This window comes from Mustela nigripes, chromosome 8 (genome assembly GCF_022355385.1).
Source record: "Mustela nigripes isolate SB6536 chromosome 8, MUSNIG.SB6536, whole genome shotgun sequence".
In the NCBI taxonomy this organism is placed as follows: Eukaryota; Metazoa; Chordata; class Mammalia; order Carnivora; family Mustelidae; genus Mustela; species Mustela nigripes.
In genome coordinates this window covers 71,670,446-71,690,532 of record NC_081564.1, presented here as the reverse complement: position 1 = coordinate 71,690,532, position 20,087 = coordinate 71,670,446, and the positions used below count along the sequence as shown (strand labels likewise).

General features: G+C 38.7%; 1 protein-coding gene across 1 annotated transcript in view; it reads right to left on the bottom strand.

The window, feature by feature from the left end:
• Positions 1-12,444, bottom strand: part of RAB27B (RAB27B, member RAS oncogene family) — a 52,226-nt gene extending 39,782 nt beyond the window's left edge. The window contains exon 1 of the mRNA XM_059409711.1: positions 12,191-12,444. The gene's annotated coding sequence lies outside the window, so the exon portion shown is untranslated. The remainder of the gene's footprint in view (positions 1-12,190) is intronic.
• Between the last annotated feature and the right edge of the window lie 7,643 nt (positions 12,445-20,087).

The window sequence follows — 20,087 nt, the reverse complement described above, 5'->3', positions numbered from 1 at the left end:
GTATTAAATACTAAATAGGAAAATTAAATATTAAAATATAACATATTTAAGAAATATTTAAATTTTGCATATGGTGCTAATTTATTTTAATGCCTTTCTGAATCTCAATCATCAGAAAAAGTTGTGGCACAAACCCCACTCAGATTATGCTACTCACTGACACAAATGTGATAAATGGTATACATGAATTTGAAGGACAGTGATTGACTTTACAGAGTTTTAGAATCTCTGTTCATTAAAAAATAATAGAAAGCCAAAAAATTACAAAGGCATGAATTGAAGATATTTACAACACATATTTATGTCTAAAACTAGCAAATCTAAGGTAAAATGGTAGGTAGCAGCAACCCCCAGACTAAGAATATTTATTAAATAGGCATTTTTTCTCTTAAAAGTAAAAGATAAAACCTAATACCAATAAATATCTTAAACTATATTATAACCAATGTTTTGATTTCTGTTTTGACCCATACCATAGTAAAAAAGGATTTCTACCTAACCTCTTTATGTGCTCCTAACGATTATTTATTTATTTATTTTTGTCTTTCTTGATATTGCCATCTAAGCTTTGATGGGCTTCAGACTGTCCAGAAAAATCAAATTATATTGAAAAATTAGTTGAAAATATCTGTCTAAATTTCTATTCAAACATAAAGCTTTATAGAACTCTTTTTCTGAAAAATAGCTCAAAATCTCATGTCTTTGAAAAGATACTGGAAGTAAAATCAGTACATTTGATTAAGTATTCTAGTAGTTCTGCAAAAAAATAAAAATTTAAAATTAAAAAATTAAAAATCCCATAAAACCCTCTTAAAAATTCCTGTCATTACCTGACCCAGGTTTTTCCTACAGTGGAATAAATAGATGACATCTTACATAACCCTTCTTACAAACAAGTGGGTCAACTACTTCCATGTCAGTTTTATAAATTTCAGTGACTTGAGATTATTTGGAGATAAGCCAAGTACAGACAGAAACCCAGGTCCAAATCTTCCCATGATGAACTCGCTAGTTTCACTTTGGGCTATTTCTTACAAAGAAGCCTCTGCTATCAGACACTTGACCTACCTTGTTGCTTGACAACATTTCCAAATAAGTTAATGTGGCAAACACAGGTCTCTGTTTTACTTACTGTAATCAGTAAGGTATATTTTTAACTCTAAGGAAAGTCAAACTATTTAATCTGTGATCCCTGTGAATTGTTTAAGTCCTCAATTCTGAACCATTTTCTTTGATGTAGTAAGTTGGCTTTTCTAGACTGACAGATTAGAAATTGGACTGAATAGTATACTGGTGTCTATTTCTGAAGGTAACAACTCAAAGGACAGTAATGGTTTTAAAGATCACTCTAAATTTACCCAGATGCAATCAACCAAGAGATCTTTGGTATCATGTATCTAAAAGGTTGGCCATTTAGTTTGTAATTGTGGGCCTGGACCCATTGAGAGGTTATGGAGCCGTTTACAAGCCCATCTCTTATGCTAGCGGTTGGCTGAGGTTGGCTCAGAAAAATGCTACCGTTCCTGATGGGAAAAAAGGCTTCTGCTGATTAGTCAATTACAATTACTTCCGTCTGCAGACTAACCACAGTGTCTGGCAGTTTACCACCTGAGTCTACTTACATATATTTGTAATGTTTATCCATGAGACAGGACACGAAGAAGTTACTGTCAAGAATATATAGTTAAGGGGCCCCTGGGTGGCTCAGTGGGTTAAGCCTCTGCCTTCGGCTCAGGTCATGATCCCAGGGTGCTGGAATCGAGCCCCGCATGGGGCTCTCTGCTCAGCGGGGAGCCTGCTTCCTCCTCTCTCTCTGCCTGCCTCTGCCTACTTGTGATCTCTCTGTCCAATAAATAAATAAAGTCTTTTAAAAAAAATCAGCACACACCCTTTCCCATTCTAAAAAAAAAAAGAAAAAGAATATATAGTTAAGTGTTATGGACAGTAATGGTGAGCAAGACTCAAACTATCAGAGGACTTATTCCCTTCCTGAGGACTGACTTAAGAGATTCTACAGAAGGACACCAATGATCCTTCCTATAACGGGATGTGACAAAATTTTCAGAATGAGGGTTTGAACACGTATCTAGCCCAGGATCTGTCCTTAATAATGGAAGACTTTATCTGAGAGCTGCTCAAGAATTTTCAGGCCATAGTAACACCAATAACATGGACCACATTAGCTTTTATTTATAAAGTTCTTTTTTTGCCCCAAATTGTTCCCCTACAGTTGCACTTCTGACATTACACCTGCAACTTCTAACATTATGCATGTCTTTGGATTTTTGCTACATAAAGTAAATATGCTCACTGGGAAGAGTAATTCATGAGCTGTTTTCAGTCATAGCTACTTAGGAGAGTTTAAGTCGTTAGAAAGAATAGTCAACAAGCCACTAATTCCCCATCTTAGAAGCAACAAAATACTAAAAAGAGAGAAAATTGGGCTCTGAGATGTTCTGAAAAAGAACAGTTTTCTCTTGACATGTACTAAAAAGGAAGTTCTTTGCTCCACTTTCAACAAATGTCAAAGAAAAAAACTCAAGGAGACAATTTTACCTCCATGACAATATGGACTATGCAATACATTTTTTTGTTCTGGCAGGAATTTATAAGAATGCTTGACCTTATAAGAACCTAACTTACTCCCAATTATGTAGGAAGAAGCTGAGGATATATCAGCTCTCTAATATGTCTCCAAAAAAAGAATCTTTTCTTCTTTAATAAAGCCTCAGAACAAAAGCAATTACTCTTAAGAATGTTAGAGATTTACTTATAGACACCATTGCTAGCGTATAAATCTACTTCTGGAAACTTGACACTGGAGTGATTATCATAAAAATATTTATTCTCCTCTTTAGTTCTAGTCTCAATTCATTTCAGATCCAGTTAAGCAGGGTAATTTCAAAGTAATGGGAATAAAATTATATTTGCTGCTTAAAAAAAAAAATGAAAAAAATGTGGAAGCAACCCAGTGTTCATCACATGAATGGATAAAGAAGATGCAGTGTATATATACAATGGAATATTACTCAGCCATTAAAAAGAATGAAATTTTCAGGCACCTGGGTGGCTCAGTGGGTTAAAGCCTCTGCCTTCAGCTCGGGTCATGATCCCAGGGTCCTGGGATTGAGCCCCACACTGGGCTCTCTGTTCTGCAGGAAGCCTGTTTCCTTCTCTCTCTCTCTCTCTGTCTGCTTTTCTACCTACTTGTGATCTCTGTCAAATAAATAAATAAAATCTTAAAAAAAAAAACACAGAATGAAATCTTGACATTTGAGACAACATGGATGGACTTAGAGGGTATAGTCCTAAGTGAAATAAGTCAGTCAGAGAAAGATAAATACCATATGATTTAACACCTATGTGGAATTTAAGGGGGAAAAAAACCCAATGAACAAAAAAAGAGAGAGACAAACAAAAAATAGATTCTGAAATACAGAGACCAAACTAATGGCTGCCAGAGGGATGGCTGTTGGGGGAATGGCTGAAATAAAGGGGATTAAGAGTACACTTATCTTGATGAGCACCGAGAAATGTGTAGAATTGTTGAATCATTATGTTGTGCACCTGAAACTAAACTGTATATTAAATAAACATGAAAATAAAATGAAGAATTAAAAAAGATATTATTCAAGATTCAGTCTACTTCTTAGATTTTTCTTAATTAGTGCTGGATTTGGTATATGTTCTCAGTATCTTGGAGGGCTAGAGAGAATATCAGGCCAAGAGAAAAACCTTAAATAGATAAAAAAAACTTTTACTTCTGCCCTTAAATTTCTTTTCATCAAGACCTTGTGGTTTGGAGAAGACCTCACTGTCACCCACATCACTCAATTCAATTCTGCCTTTAAATCATTCCTTGGGCTGATTTTGGCAATAATGTTAAAAGAAACTAGACTCATAAAGATCATGGCTAGAAGACATGTGAGACATGCTTATTTTAAACTTCTTTCATCCTTTTCATAGCTTGGCATAAATGTCTGAAACCTCAAAAGAATATATGTAAAAAAAAAAAACAACAAAAAAAAAAAACAAAAAAAAAACCTACCCAAACAGAAAGTGGTAGTAAGAAAAGGTAGAATTTGCAAAACTGTGCTCATCAAAATGAAAATGACCAAACTATTGATGTTCCTACACAATGACCAAGATTTGAAAACTGGTGCATTAAATGAATGCATTCTTTTGGTGGTAACATTTCAAAGCTGAAAATGATGGTGGTTGTTGTCAGTCTTTAATCAAGGACTTGTTATCAATGCAAATTTTCATCCCTGACAACAGGATCAAAGAGCTATAATTGATAGTGATCTACACAGGTTCATCATAAGTCACAGCTTTTATGAAAAACACATTTGTGCAGAACAAGATGTCAGAAATGATGTATCTGTAACAAAGAATGCTTTACACACCTGGAATCCAGAAGGGAAAGAGAGAACACCTCAATTTGACAAGTAGGCATGCAGAATGTTCTTATACTAGTTACTTAATAATCAGAAATATGCTTCTGATCAGAAATAATCAGAAAAATTCAGAATGTCTTTAAATGTAATGACCTATTCCCAGGACTTTTTCAAATAGTGAGCTAGAAAGCATATTGTCATGGCGATGGGAATGGGATGAGAAAAGAAGGGGTAGCAGAGAGAGAATGTCTCCCTAAACTTGTCAATCCCTTGACATATATTTACATTTGACAATATTTTACATATTGTGGGAAATAGCAAAAGTAATCATTATTAGAGAATTATTCTTTAACTCTTAGAACATCAAGATACTTACTATGTTTTGGTAAGTAGAGGTTGAGATTAAAAGTGACACAAAGTCAGTCATAGCAGAGCTAGAACAAAGCTACTGAAGTAAATGGGAGGGAACTGGTTTTTTTTTATTGATACTGGTTGGGTGTCCGTTAGTACGACATGGTATTAATAAGCCCAAACCAATAGATTCAGTCCCTCTGGGAATCTGTTAGGGTTTCCATTCCATGGCACTAGAACACATTCCTTACTGAGATACTTGCCATTTTTCACAAGTGGGGGCTGAGAGAGAATACAGACCAGAATCCTAGAGAAAGGAAGTATTACTCAAAGTGACTGCCCTACAGAAAGGGATAAATGATGTCCTATTCATAAACTAAGAGTAAAGATATCCTTAATATGTTCTTCCAATTTAACCATAATGATAATAATAATGACAACGAATATATATAATTAGATATAACCTTACATTTCCCCTCTTCTCAGAACTTAAGTGTCTTCATTAGCCAAAGCAGATCAGTGCTGACAGAAGAAGAAGAAAATCAAGAGTCTGATGTTCCGACTACTACTTTCCCTGAGAGACGACACTTGGTCTTGCAGATTTAGCCAGCATATCTCAGTCGCTGTCACCAGGCTGACCTCTTCTAGGAGGTTTGGATTCCAGAATCTATTACCCTGAACATATACAACTGAATGAGCACAGACAGCCGATGTGCAGTGTATCTTTGTCCCCTAACTTGGTTCACCATTTTTTATACCTAATTTCAATTTGGGGGACCACTTTTCACCCATCTATATTGCCTCCTTAAAAACCAGCTATTAAAACTTTATAAAAAATAAAAATAAATAAATAAAAACTTTATAAAAATTTCTTCTTTCTCCTACTATCTGGTCAATACCATTCTTTTTTTTTTTTTTTAAGGTTTTATTTATGTATTTGACAGAGAGAGAGATCATGATTAGGCAGAGAGGCAGACAGAAAGAGGAAGGGAAGCAGGCTCCCTGAGAACATGATGCAGGGCTCGATCCCAGGACCCCAAGATCATGATCTGAGCCAAAGGCAGAGGCTTAACCCACTGAGCCACCCAGACACCCCTGGTCAATGCCATTCTTGTTCATTATTTCTCTAATCTGACTTCTCTTCTCCAAGCATACAATCACTGAGCTAACTTCAGATGTTATTTCCCATTCCTAACTGATCTCTCTAGAGTTTTTAACCCCCTTAAATTTATCTTCCTGTTTATTATCACAATACTGCATTGAAACCACTAACTTAAACCTTAGCTGGTGACACTAAAATGATCTTTTCAAGGATCTCTCTAACATACCAGATTCTAAGTTCTTCAAGAGCAGGAATTGCTTTATTCAGCCTTTTTCAACCAAAATACCAAATATGTTGCTGACACATCAAAGGCACTTTATGACTTTTTTCAATAAAAAATTCAAATATACAAAAATTATGCCAGAGGTTAAATTGCTATAATCAGTTTTACTATGGTGAGCAGATCTTTTATTGCAATGAATACCACTGTCAACTTTGAGATAACGAATTCAATTTTCTTTAAAGTTTATGCTTTACAGTAGAATCTGTGCTCTACAGTAGAATCTGTGCTCTACAGATTCTTCTCAAAGGGTGTCAATAATTCTTTGAGTCCTTATTTTCATTTTCTGGATCAAGTTATCATACACAATAACATGCTTACTGTAAAAAAAAAAAAACTAATCTGAAAGCAGTTTTGAACTATTTTTTTCATCTACACACTTTTAAAAAACATAGTTCCTGTTGGGGTGCCTGGGTGGCTCAGTGGGTTAAAGCCTCTGCCTTCGGCTAAGGTCATGATCCCAGAGTCCTGGAATCGAATCGAGCCCCACATTGGGCTCTCTGCTAGGCAGGGAGCCTGCTCCCCCTCTTTCTCTGCCTGCCTCTCTGCCTACTTGTGATCTCTGTCTGTCAAATAAATAAATAAAATCTTTAAAAAATAAAATAAAATAGAACCTTTCTTAAAAAACAAACAAACAAACAAAAGACACAGTTCCTAAAAAATAAGACAAATAAAAATGTTTCTACTGGTTATAAAATAGTATGATGCAAACATGGCATCTTTCTTTAAATACATAGTCAACATTTATGAATTTGAATTGTTTCTTTTCTCTTGAAATAATTCTCTGTTCTCAAGCTGCCAAGACTCTCCCTGCATGTGGATATTTACTATATTGATTTTAAGAACCGACATTACTACTTTAGAACAAAGGCACCAGACTTCAAGACTTTATTCACAAAAATCACCCGAATTCAACACTTTCCAGGAACTGAGAGGAAACTAACTTCTGGTTTCCTTGGCCTCATGCATGGGTTTATTTTGAATGTCAAAGTGTCCTTTGAGAGAGTGACAAACTGTAAGAAGTGAGAACCACGCAGACCACACTTGATTAGAAACGCTGCTGGGAATGAGAAAGAAACATTCATGATTCAAGGGCATTCCATCTTTGCAACAACTCAGTTATCATCACACACTCGTTTGACAGAGAAAACCACAGCATAGAATTCAAAGACTTCCTCCCAGTTTGTACCGGAAACAGATGCACACCAGGCCTTCAGAAGAGACCGAGTCTGGGCCTTGAGGCAGCTTTCCCCATCCGAGGACAGCACACATCCATCCTTACGCTCCACTTTTCCTCTCGCCCTCTCATCTCTCTGGAGATGCCCTTATCCCCAGATACCAGAGATTAGATCAAGATATCAGGGATAATAAAGGTCATTTGGTGCAGCCTCCCAGCACAGGCCATCTCTTGGCTGCAACAAAGAATTTTTGGAGTGGAACATTCCTTGGTCTTCTTTGGTTGTATTCAGTCCCTGCCATGACTTCCTGAGTGGTCTTTTCAGCCCCTCTTAACCCCCTGCCTTCCACTTTAACCCTCTGTCAGCTCACTGAAGGCACCACACTCTTTCCCAGATGGAGATCTCAGCAGGTTCCTCGGCTCCATCTGGATCGTTCTGTCCTGACTGCCCACTTGAGTTGCACCCAAATATCCTTTAGTCTCCACTGAAACACAAGTTTCCTCAGACAGGTTTTCTTGACCAAACCCAGCATTACTCTTGCCCATTTAAAGAAGTTACTCCCGGTCACAATAACTTCTCAACTTCCTTTGACTTAAATTTTCTTTTGGTGTTATCAATTCCTTCCCATTTTGGAACACTATTTTCTTTTTTTGTAGAAATTAGAAGGAAACACAATAGAAACTGAGTAATTCTACTTTCACTCACATCCATTAACTTCCTTATTCACGTCTTCACTTTAAACAACGCTAGAAGAATCTTTGGTTCTCCTCAGCACTCCTTCCAGGCTTCAGCCCACTCTGGGTTTTACTCCTCTTCATTCTCTCTCGACAGCTCACAACACCTTTGTAAGGATTTCTAATTATGTGCCCCTTTGTTCATCTGTTCTAGAAGCCAGTTTTTTAAAATGGCTTTTACTAGAGCCTCTATGTAGCCTCATGAATTTCTCTAGTAGTCTCTCTTTGGGGGTTTTGCAAAATGCTCTTTCCAGCATTTGTTAAAGTTAGTTTATCTGAATTCCTTATTTTTAACAACTCTGTCTTCTGTCAAGGTTGCCTATGATTCCAAGTTGCCACAGGCAATTATCACTTCCTGGTCCTCGTCTCACTCTGCATCTTTGCAATGTCTGACCCAAGTGACCATTCCCTGTTTTTGGAAACACTTCCTGGCTTGGGTTCTGTGACAACACTCTTTTGTGGGGGGGCGGGGGTGGTTACTGACTCCTCTGCAAGATCCCTCGATGTTACAATAAGCCAGAGTGTGGTCCTTTGGTAATATCCTCAAGACCAGAGGTCTAATAGCTCCCACAGAATCTCTATTTCCAAATTTCTATGAGCAGCTGTGACTTCTTCCAAGTGCTCCAAGTTCTATATCCAAAGCCCAATTGAACATTTCCACATGGATACCTAAGAGTATCTCAAAAGGCTGAAAATGAATTGTGCATTTCCCTTTCAATTTTTTTTTTTCTCTTGGCTTCATCCACCTCAGGAAAGAGCTTCACCACCTGTCTTATAAAACTCCACACGAAACCTGATGATCATTTTGATTCTCCCTTTTCTTCAATCCACCCCCTTATCTGATTTGTCAGCAAGTCCTGTTGGCTCTGTCTTCAAAGAGGTCCTGAATCTATTTCTTTCTCTCCAGGACAACTATTCCCGATCTATGCCACTGTCATCTGCTGGCATAACCCCCTATCTAGTCTCCTGGTCTCTTCTCTGCTCACCCTATACCCCCTTCTCTTTGAGGAGGACAGGGTGATCTTTCAGAAAGATGGCCTTCTCTGAGGCTTTGCTTCCAAATCATACAGCATCCTCCTACCCCTCCCAGGTCACTCTCCTTATTTCACATTACATTTTTTAAAATAGCACTGAAACCTGGATGATTGCTAATCTGTATATTAACTTAAGTGTCTATCTCTAAGCTCGAATGTAATTTCCATGATATTAACCTCTATTACCCACTGGCTTAGAAAAATACCAAGGCTCAGAGTATGATTAGTCTCTTGAATGAATTTTCAATGGACAGTATCTAAATCTTAGTGTCTTCTCACTTCATTCAGAAAAAAAAAAAAATCAAAAGTCAACATGTTTTTCAGGACTTTCAAAGCCCTCTGTGACCCAGCCCCATTATCACCTCACCCCCATTTTTTGCTACCCCAGCCCCCTTCCAGGTGTTGCAGCCTGTTTGGTTTCCTAGAAGATGCCAGGCAAAGCCCTGCTTGTTATCCTTTCTGTCTGGAAAACTCTTCCTACTCAAAATCGCACGGCTCACTCCCTGACTTCCTTCAGACCAATATTCAAATATCATCTTTGCAAGAAAGCTTTCCCTGGGCACCTGATCTAAAATTTCAACACCTGCTGGGCCATGCCCCCACGGTTTTATATTTTCTCCCAGCATTTATCTCTCATGAAGTATAGCTTCAGCTTCTGTGTATCTTGTTTATTCCCTGTCTCACTGGTAAAAGGCAAACTCTGTGGGGCCAGGATGTTCATCTGTTGTCTGTTTTGTCCAGTTCTGTCCACACAGAGCCCAGAGAGTGCTTGGCAGTAATAAATACTTGCTAAATAAGTGAACAAGAAACTTAAATAATTTTTCTTAATACATGGAAGTTGTTCACGTAAAAAGATTTGAGATGGTATTTTTTGTAATTATGTGTTAAACAGAGTTTTAGTATCATTACTGGTCATTTAGACAAGTTTCCTTCATTCAAGGAGGACCTACGAAAGAAAGTTAGTATTTGAAAAACACGAATAATGATTGTGTGAAACAAATTAAGTAAAACTCTCAACTCCACGAATGGGGTTTACAATAGGCTTTTATTATGCTTAGTGATGTTGCTACGTTCTACTACTATATCATAAACTTCAGCTCAAGTACACCTAATAATGAGTAAAAAATCATTCTGCTTTAGACACCAACTCTAGAAAGTGACATACTCTCCAATGGGAAACACCTGGTTTGTCCTGTCTATTTTTACTGTAATTGTTTTCCTGCATATCAACATTACAATTACTTGCTTAAGAGCTGAACTATTGACTAAGCTACCTTGATGAATCAACTCAAGAAACTAGATTAATGGCGAGGTGAGCTTTATGTGAATAGTCTATGTTTCATGCTCTGCTGATCTGAAAGACCGAAAACCCAACCTGAAACTTCAAAGAGTGAGGGTGGGAAAAGAGCAGATTTCTGCTCGGAACAACCTGGAGTTTTGGCTGACTTCCACTTTTCCAGGAAAAAAACAAAACAAAACAAAACAAAACCAAAAACCAGTTAACTAAATGAAAAGCAACTCAGAAACCAGTAGATAATTTTAGAGTAAGCTGGTGTCTCAGGAGCTGAGAGGATGGATGTCTGAGGTCACCTTCGTTATCAGGTCAAATATTCCTGTTCCAGAAATGGCCCATGAGAGCCGCCATTGCTCACATTTGACAGATTCCCTTTATTACTTCTTGGCAACTATGAGAACAGGCTCATCCAGTTTCATCTGAAATGTTTGTTTTCCTTTTGAAAGCAATGATGGTAACAATTTAGGAGAGGCCCATAACCCTTAAGCAGAAAAGCCTCACTAATACAAAACTGTCAAGATGACCCTTTTTGGGTCACCCATAAGAATTTCCTCTTGCCTTCAAGAAAGGCTGATCCCATCTGGGTAGAGGATCATGCTAAGAACCTATGAAAACTAACTCTTTAGGGGGAATGGCACAAGGCAAGTATGGTTCTCAATTAATACTACAATGTGGACTTTATAATAACTTGAAAATTCAACAAACTTAAATGCCTAAGTCTGTAATGCCGAAGTCCATCTTCTCTGTTAACTTCTCAAATTTAGAACTATACAACCATGCATATAAATATGTATATTTATTAATAACATCACTGAATATGCATGACTGTAACTAAATATTAAGAATAAGTACACATTAAAAAAATAGAAACATATCAAAATTCATGGATACTGTTATTTTAAATAATAATTTTGTTGTTAATAACCCTGGAACCACATTTATTAATTTGGACTTAATTTGGTAATGTACCATTTAATCAACCAGAACCTTATATCCTTAATTTTAGATTTTGAAATAAAAAGCCACTAAGCATGATGCAGGGGTGGTGACTTGAACCAAACATGGCTCTTCCCTCCTAAGACAGCCTGCAGCCTTCGCCAGTCACCTGCCTCAGTATTTTTCGAAGAATCAAATTATGTTGTATTGGGTGGGAAGCTCTTGGAAGTTAAGGTACCGTGGCCACGTGAACAAGCACCCATGCAAACACCCTCGCAGCGGCCATGCAAGGATCAGGGTTTGGAAATAACTGAGCAAAAATACGGGAAGACAGAAATTACTTTTGATTTCTCTGTGGCCACCACACCTGTGGAAGCAAAAAAAAAAAAAAAAAAAAAAAAAATTCCTGTCACTTAGCTGGTTAGCTGGCTCGGATCACTCAAATACTTGCCCTTCTCTAAACACCACATCATCATCATCATCATCATCATCATCATCATCATCAATTATTTGAGCTGTTTGGGGATACAGACGGAAGGTTGCTGGCATTGCTGTGACTTGTTTTGGGGGCTGAGGCGGTGGTGTTTGTTTAATCCTAACCAGCTGTTTGCTACGGAAATACCCAGACAGAACGCAGCCGGCCCGGGTTTCCCGGGGCTCCGGGGCCGACCCCACCGCGGTGCCCCGGGAGCGCTGCGGCCCCGCGAGCTCGCGCCCCGCACCGGCCCCCGCAGGGCACACGCTCCGCTGGGCTCGGCTCGCTCCCCTCCCGGCCCGCCGCTCCCCGTCCACGTCTCACTTCCTTCTCGCGGGCGGGCGGCTGGGAGCACCGGGGCGGGCGGGGAGCTCATTCCTGCCCTGGCAGCGCCGCTGCCGCAACTCACCAGCCTGCGAAGTCTCTCCGCCGGAGCGCTGGGTGTCGGGTGTCGGGTGTCAGAGGTCTCGGTCCGCTCTGCCAAAGCCCGGACTCCGGGGCTCCCGCGCGCCCGCGACCGCACGGGATCTGCTCTACGCGGCGCCGCTCGTGGGGACAGCTCCTAGTTTCCCCACCTGCCGCTCGGGATCGGTCCCCAGCCCCTGCCCGTCGGGACTGCCAGGGGCAGGACGTGGAGAACCACCCCCGGGTCGGCCGCCGAGCCTCCGGGATCTGGAAGGTCTGTGTGAGAAGAAGGCGTGTCTCCCCGTCCTAACGCCGACGTGCCGAGCTCACCTCGGGCAATCTTGCTGGTGACTCAAAGGCGCGGGGCTCCTGTAAATCCTCCCCACTGCGGGGCTGTAAGCCCGGGCAGCCAGCTCACTGTTATTCCTCTATTTTCCCGTGTCGTGTTTGCAACCTCTTATTCAAAGAGCCCGGGGCACTGTGCGAGCTTCTTTCAAGGCACGGCGTTCTCTCCTCCCAGGGGATGTCTCCTGAACGGCGGGCAGAGCAAGGAACTGCCCTGGGAAATAAGAGGGGACCTAACGAAATCAATGCTTTGAAAGTTGGGACCTGGTCATTTGAATGCGTTAAGCAGTATGCACCGTCCCAATTTTTTTTGGCCTCCTAATGTCACTTCACAGAGCGGTAGGGTAGTAAGTAGAGCTCATGTCTATGACAGCAAAGAAAAATCTAGAGCGTCCACATGCACTGAACAAATAATTATAAAGTGTCTACACGTGGCAGATCCAGCTCTAGGCACGCTGGCTCCTTCTGTCCGCAACACAGATCCTGGCTGGCTCTCTTGAGGGAACAGTTCAGACTGACTCTGGCATCCCAGAGTTTATGGGCTGATGGTAAGGGGGAGAATCCAAGGTTACATATGTATAATAACAATGGAATTATTCCTCCGAGAAGAACATTTAAATGTTCCAAACCATTGTTGGGAAACAATGAGATGCTATTTAAATTTTAATTGTTTGACTCAGTTCTGGCAGGGGGCTTTCAGGACTATCTGGGAGACACCGCTGTTTCCAGCTAGGGAGCATCTCCCTGAGAATGCTGTGGGTGGAGAAGATGAAGGAAGAGCCCCAAACCAAAACCCAATGTCACACCTGGTAGTGAGAATGAAGAAGAGGACGATGGGAGAAAGTATTGGGTCCCACAAGACTCTATTAGAAAATATGGATGTTCTGTTTCCTTTGCCTCAAGGTTCTTGTCTAGAAAACTGGGATGATAAAATGCCTAGATAGGGTTATTGTGAGCAAAAGAGAATGGTGCCTAGCACTGTAAATTCTATATACACACGTGTTGTTCATACATGTTATTTTGGTAGCTCTGATCTACTTCATTATCCTAAAGTAAGGTCCAATTAATAAAAATTATTCTGAACTATTAGGAGAAAGTATAGGAGGTTTGAATTGTAGATATTCAAAATGTACTGGGAATCTGTATTAATGGCAAATCTGTTTTGTATCCATTAGCAACATCTGAGTATATAATAAGCGTGTGTCCCTGGGCCTAGAGAGAGATAAAAGATAGAACATAACTCTGAATTTATTCTACCGTAGGCAGCACATTAATTTCAAATGATTCTCAAAAAATATTTTAAAAATGATTTTCTATGCTCATCAGTGATAATCTGTATTCCTCCCCCCGTGTATGTGTTTACATTAATCCAAATAGCTATTATTCAAGCCCTGCCTGTAGATCATCTCATTTGATGTTCATCACACTGCTTTGAAAAAGGCAAGGAATCTATTATTTTTACTGTCCCCACTTTAAGGAAGAAGAGACGGAGACTGAGAAAGTCCCAACAACGTGCCCAGAATCACGAGGATCATAAAGGTAGAACTCAGGTTTGCTGACCCCAAAGGCAGGGCTCAGGGTGGTCACTACCCTGTGCTGCCTCCCCTTTTCTAGAAAAATACCTGGCATAAGAAAGTCTAACGCAGACATTTCTCATCTGCTCCCAGATAAGCGGGCCAGCTGCCTCATAGGGCCCACTTCCACGTGGACGGCCCTCCTGGTGTCACCTACCACGGAAGTCCCATCTTTGGGTTCTGAGGTTCAGAGGCATTAACATTACACAGTGATGCTACTCAGCTGCTGGAAAGTGGTGGAAGTTTTCCTTCCCTGGGGGAAGGGGGGTCCCAAGGAGAATGGTGGCAGAACAGGAGAGAAGTGATTCTGGGCCACCTCAGGAAGGCCACATTGACCAAAAGACCCCACAAAACCAGTGAAAACAGGGGGGCAGCACTATGCGTCGTAGTCAAAATAAATGCCTTCCTGTACCCTGAGTTTCTGCGGCATAGGTTAAGTAGACATAATCTGTCAATGGGTTTATCGACCAATAAACAGAGCACTAAAATAAACAGATACATGTATGTACATGGGAGACTTCATCCTCGCCCTTCCTAAACCCCTCTAATATGAGAAGAAGAGGATTTTAAAATGTTACTAAATAATAGAAACAGATAGAAGAAGAGACCTCAAACGACAAAATAAACAGCAAAGATGGTTGAAAGAGTGTAAATCAGATGGAGGCTTGTAACTGACTTGGAAGAGAAGAGTTTACATTCTGCACGCCTGTAGGAGGGGTTATGGATAAGAAGCAAGATGATTCTCTGTGCTTTAGCCTGCGAGGCTTGGACCTAGGAGGCAGAAATACCACCATAGAAGGAGGCCAGGTGGTAGGGTGAACACAGGGGCTTGGCTAGACTTCGGTCTACAGAATGCTTGGACCCAAAACTTCCTTCCCCACTGCCGTACAATCAACCAACCATAAGTTCCTCCATCTGCTCATCCCAGCCTCCAGGAGACTGGAAGTTTATTTTCTGGAGAAAGTAAACTAGAGTAATTTGTGGTTTAACAAGATGAACACATATTTTTACTCTGCTCCTATAGAAAAAGAATTAAAAAGAAATTTATATGCAAGACAGGAAAAATCTCTCAAAGTTGAAAATTTACTCAAAATTTTAAAAATTTGACAGATGGGTTGTTAAGATTCTGATAAAAAAAAAAAACTTCAGGGAAATAGAACAAAAAGTTAGGGAAATTAAAAAAAAATTAGAAAAAGGGGGAAATTTTCTGACTAAAGAGAATTCCAGAAAGTTCCAGAAAAGAGTTCTCTCTACCCAGAAAGGGTTGAAAAAGTAATTAAATGGGTAGTGCAAAAATGATTCCAGAAATCACAACCATGAATCTTTGGGATCAAAATTTCCACTAAACGTCCAAGAAAAGAATTTTTAAAAACAATTGATTAATTAAATATACCAAGATATATCATTCTGAAAAATATAAGCCCAAATAAAAAGAACATGAAACATCTTCCAGAAACATAAAGCAGATCACATAAAAGGAAAAGAATAAAAACTGCATTAGGTTTCTCAAGAGCCGTAACAGACCCAGAAGATTCTTTAAATGCCTTCACATTTAAAAATGAGATTATTTTGAACCTAGAATTGTGTACCCCGATACAATGTCAGTAAAGTGTGATTGAAGATATTTTCAGATCTGCCAGGATAGAAAAATGGACTTCTTGTACAGTTTTTAAAGAAGGGTCTCGAAAACAAGCTTATAAATCAAGAAAGAGAAAGAGATTGGACCCAAGAAATGCAGGTCCAACATAGGAGACATAAAAGTGAATTCTCCAGAACAATTGTGAAGCAGGCCTGGAGAGAAAGCAGAAGGATGAGTTAGAGTAGGAAACGACTACAGGAGAAGGAAGGAAGGATGTACATATACATTTGAAGAATTATTGATAAATGTGTGTGGTGAGACTGGAAATGCTCATCTGAGTCCATGTGCTCTTTCTCCTGAGCACCCCCACCAGATTTCATTTCTTAACCTTCTGCAGGTAGAGAGACATGTAATTGCGTCTAGCCCCTGGCATGTGGATAGCCGTGACATACACTATTTGCAGGCCTTTCCCTTAAGGTACTTAGGAGATCCTCTAAGTATTCCGTGGTACCTAGACACAAGACTCAGTAAAGAGTTCTGAGGCTTTAGAAGACATGAGAGCCCCAAGAGAGTAGAAGAAATGTGTAGCTCTGAATGACCGTGTGGTATAGAAGGCCTCCCTGCCACACATTGGACCATGACATGAGCAAGAAATCAACATACACCACATAAAGCCACTGAGACTTGGAGGCTCATTCGTTACAGCAGTTAGACTGCTCTGACTGTTACTGAAAGATCATTTGGGGGCATTTGTGAATAACTTACAGTAGATACAAAGTTTACTAAACAAATTTGAAAAAGGATATGACTAACTCCAGTGGGGAGAAAAGGCTAGGAGAGAAAAGCAACGTAGCAATAATATACAACTCTGTTCAGATGTGGATATAATCAGAAAAATGGGAACGCTGACAACAGAGGAACCATAAATTATGATGTGAGCAATAATTAAACAATTATGAACAATTAAATCTTTCTTGGTTTCCTTTGCCTGCCTTTTAACCAATTATCAGGTAATTTCCCAAGCATCCAAACCAACATTGATTGATGTCATTTCAGGAAAACATGCATTTCTTCCCAAAATATATATATGTAGAGCATGGAGATAAGGAAAGACGATCTATGTACATAATTAAGACAACTAAATCTTCAACCATGATAACAGCCCATCAGTAAACAATGTGTAAAATTGCTAAGTAAAGAATAGAATAAGCAAACCATTCAGAAATATGTAAGTACAATGAAAAAGATGACCAAAATGTTTTACTGTGGGGATTGAGACTGGGTGCTTAGGGGGCGATCTATGCTGGTTTATAAGGAGTTACCACCATTTTTAAAAAAAACTATGTGATGCAGTGGCTAACAACATAATTTAAAAAAAATCTATAAGATATATCATCTCAATCAAAATAAAATTAATATTAAAGTAGTCTTAAACAGAAGGAAACAAAACATTTTAATAAAGGCAACATTACAAATTACTAAAGTATGTGTATATATTTTTGCATAAAAACTGTTAGCCGTGGAGAAAGTAAATTCGGGGTACAGCCTGATAAAGTTGAGAGGGTCTCACAGTCATTAAGTTAGGTGTGCCTGATACTCTGCCAGGGGGATAAAGCGAAGACCACGAAAGAAAAATATAAGGTGCTCTAAGAGAAAATGAGGATTTTAAAGCTGTAAACAACAAATAGCTTTAGTTTCTTCTCTCTTGCCCTTGGTAACATGAGCCACTGATTTAACTTTCTGGGCAAGATACTGCCTTTCATTCCTTCCCAGTATGTTTAAAAGTTGGCATCGTGTCTATGCACTTGAACCTCACACTGATAGATCAGAAGTTACCTAACTCACCCTTCTATTGAAAAAGTGAGTTAGGTAACTTCTGAAGGGTGGCAGAGAAGGCTTTGCCAAGGAGTCATGCACGGGTTTGCCTCCACCCTCTGCTGGTTTTCAGTTCATATAAAGTCTGTCTAATCACAAATAAAATCAACCCCTCCCCAGTTTGAGGAAATCCCACGGCATGACTAAAAGTCACAAGACTGGACAACCAGGTCATGCTAGTTTTGCTAACTACTTTTAAAGATGCAAGTTCCAGAAATACATGTGCTAAAGTGAATTTCTACTAGCAATTAACTCGATAGACATAACACATGAAAACCTATATTAGGCATCAAAATGGACTTGTTCACGTAATTATAGGTAGCACATCTACTCTCCATGGTGTTCTTAACCTTCCACTTCTAACTTCATTTTGTCTCAGTTTCTTAGGATGTGAAATAAGCATACACTGGGACCTTACATAGAAATTACTATAAGTCTAGTTCTTTCTTTCTATGTTAAAGGACTCTTGAATGGGAAAGGACCAAATGGTTTCATGAGTAATGCTTTCATATAGCCTTTAAGCATGCCTTGACTTGCAAAGAAGCCACAGTAGAGTGGGTGAGCCATATTTCTGTATATAAATAGTATCAAACCCCTTTATTAACAAAAAAATGCTGTAAGTATAATTATGAAAGAGCTATGATTACAAAATTATTTAATTCATGTATCAAATTGATTAAGGACAAACAAATCCATTTTAATAAAATAGGAAAGAATGTAACAACACATATATACACATATATATAGTCATATATCAACGTATATAATTATATGTATAAACATAAGTATAGTCTTATACATGCACATGTATAGACACACATTTGCTTAATGTTAGCTTTATAATGAGCTACAAAATGAAAGGCTTTATGTGCCTACCATGTAAGTATAAGCAAATATATGATGATTTCTTCATTTTCCCCAAACATGTGATCAAAAAACTGTTTTTCTTCACAACCTTTGCTATTTTTTATCTGCAAACAGTTCAAATAATGATGTCATATACTTGAATAATTGAATAATTATTCAATAATAATTGAATAATTGAATCTTTCTTAATTTTTTTTGCCAGCCTATTAACCAATTATCAGGTAATTTTTCCAAGTGTCCAGACTAAAATTAATCAACATAATTTCAGGCAAAAATACTCTTCCCCCAAAATACTCTTTTGATCAAATTACTTTCATGAATGTCCCATTATAAGAGATTTATAATGACACCAGTGTAAGATAAACATCTCTTTTTTTAACGTATAATTTGAGAAATGATGTTGCCTTATACTTGATCATATATGATATTAAAAAGATAACTTGCAAAAACAACAACTAGTACATGAAGATTTGGTCACAGCAAAGAATCCCATGTTAAGTGATTACTTTTTAAAACTGTATTTTCAAGAAATAGTCTGACTGTCTTAATAAACAATGAAATGAAATGAAATATCATCTATTTTTATCATCATTAAATAAAAGTTAAAACTTTCTAGGACCATAATAAATTTTTGTTATATTTCTAATATATATTTAAATGTTCTATTTCCAAACTGACTGGAAAATTCTCAGTACCATAGCCATCCACTACCTCCCAAAATACGCATTGCCACCATAACCACTAAGTTCCTGTTCTGTGAAATTTTTAGCTACAGATTTCATTACTACTGCAGATTGAGAGAATGCAAGAAAGTCCCTGCATACTTCATGTAAAATGTAGGCTTTTGTTAGAACTACTCAGCCTATCTTAAATAAACTAGACACTATTTATTTTTACAGTTATATATCTGGTGACAGTCTTGAGAGAGAAGTCGTTTTAAAGGAACTGATAAAAACACATATGACCAGAATGAAGATACAAAGTTAATAAGAGCTTCCCATTTGCTTGAATTTCTCCACCTATAAAATGTGGTAAATATTAGTCTTCTTCTGGGTATAAGGCATTCAATCTAATGCATGTCTTGGTGGGAGTCATCTATAAAAGCCAAAGGGGTCAGACACTCCTGAGGGGGGCAATATACAGGGTCTAGATGCAGTAGCTTTGAGTGATTCCAAGGGTAGAGTTCCAATCACATAACGGAAGGCAGTTAGGCTTGTAGCTCTGGTCCTAAACCAGCTTGCCCTAGAGTGGGGGACAACACAGTATGAAACCTGAGAAAAGCAATTTTACAATTAGAAGAAATAGGGAACTTGCTAAATTATATAAGCAAGAGAGAGAGGGAGAGATGAATGGGAATGGATTCCAAGGAAGAAGGAACACAATTTTAGAACAGGATGAATTGATTAATATGGATGCCCAGGATAAAATGCAATTTGATCAAGAGTGCTAATAATTGTTTTCTCAGTTTGATGAAATTCAAACCTAGAGTTAGCCCTATCTTAATTCAAAGCACACTTGCTCTCTAGGAAGGACACTGAAACATTACAAGTACATTGAGAATGTTTTCTTTCTACATTTTCACAAAAGATCGTGCAATTATTTTCCAAGATAACTGGCACTGGGGAACAAGAAACTTTCCAGGATAGAATGCTGACTCTGAA